This window comes from Spinacia oleracea, chromosome 2, assembly GCF_020520425.1.
Source record: "Spinacia oleracea cultivar Varoflay chromosome 2, BTI_SOV_V1, whole genome shotgun sequence".
NCBI lineage: Eukaryota > Viridiplantae > Streptophyta > Magnoliopsida > Caryophyllales > Amaranthaceae > Spinacia > Spinacia oleracea.
Window position 1 is genome coordinate 17,083,453 of NC_079488.1, and position 1,784 is coordinate 17,085,236.

Below are 1,784 nucleotides of genomic sequence, written 5' to 3' on the forward strand. Positions count from 1 at the left end.
AAATCTTACCACATTCATTGCATAGCTATCCAAGAATTCGAATGCTGACAAGACCTCCCCAAGATTCCTTCTGGCTTCAATTAAAAGTTTCTATATACAATAAATTGGCAGAATTAAATGGTTTAATTAAAATACCTGTTAGACATCCATGCCAACTGCAACAGTAAACAAGCTGATGAGCTTAAACTTAGAAGCATCAGTAACACGCTAGATTAGGATGCGAGATCACATGAATTACTGCCTCAAACGAATTATCAAAACTCTATTGCTATATAGACATAGGAAGATGAATAACCACCTAAGAGATCTCGCTGAACCTAAAAGTTAAATGAATGACAGCAAAAATTCACACAAACTATGCCTCAATTTTTAGATAGAGAAAATACTCTGTGTCATTAAACATATTCTTGAGCAGGATGCAATTTTCTATAAGCTACGTTGATACCAGACACTCACATAGTTGAAGAATCAAATGAACTATGTTATGAGATTCGGGTTCTGCAAACGTATTTTCCCGACCAATACCAACTTATTCAAGTATTGGTTGTGAGAGAAAACACGATTTACACATAAGACCATGCTAGATTTCCACTCACAGTGGGAATGTATGGAGTCGATCAAACTTGAGGCTTGGGCAACTGAAAATAGCATCCAAGTCCTTTTCAGTTGACACAACCACCTTCAGCTTCTTCAAAGTCATGCTTAGTTTTGGCATCTCTCTTGAGAACCAATCACCCCCTACACATTTTACACCCCAGAGTATTGACACTCAAGCTTCAAATATGTCCCCTTTAATTAGTTTCTCATGCTAAACAAACCATTAATTTAAACCCCTAGACCAACATGACGTGATTTGAGTCACAAACTTGGGTGCTATACAGGAATCCAGGTTAATTAGCAATTACTTTCAGGAAAATCAGAAAATTCGAAAAGCTGATATTAGAATCAACAACAACACATTTTCATCAGAATGACCTTCCAAGGTGGTGATATTATCAGTTACCTGCACATAATCATCAGAATCTACAACAACAGGGCAACCATGACTATTCGGCCAACTCTTCCTCACCCGATCAGCCACCTCTGCCATTTACCGGCAGCGTCTTCCCAATCATCTCGCCCACCCCCACCGCCGCTGGTGTCACCACCGGCGTATCAATCGGAACAATTGACATGACCCGATTCTTCCAATAAGATGACCGATAACCGCTTGTGTCACCACCTTTGTATTAGGAACAAATCTGAATGCCAAAAAGGTCAAAATCAAGTGGGAATTGATCCAAATGAAATAAAACAATTAATAAGACTATTCTATCAATATATTTTCAAAGATCCAAAATATATTCATGAACTTTTTTCGATCAAACTATTTTAAAAAACATTCGTATATTTCAATTCTCAAAATTCAGAATTCAACCAAAATTGTATTATACTAACCTGGAAGACATTAGGAGGAAGAACGACGCAGATGGTGAACGATTTCTACGCAATACACTAAATCAACTTCAAAATTTGGAAAGTGTGAAAGATTTATTTGGAGTTTTTTATTGGATTACCAAAACAATTTTGTAAAATCTTGATCTAAATTTTGGAAGGTGTGAAAGAAATCTTGCAAACCTACCAATTTAGGCATAATTTAATTTGTTCTTGGTTTGGCTTCAATCGATCTGGTGTGATTTGTGGCATGAATAAATTTTAGGCGGTGGAACAGAGGAGAAAATTGCTTCTCAATTTTTTTTTTTTGGTTTAACGCCTATTCAAATTACCATGTTCAAAAATATTGT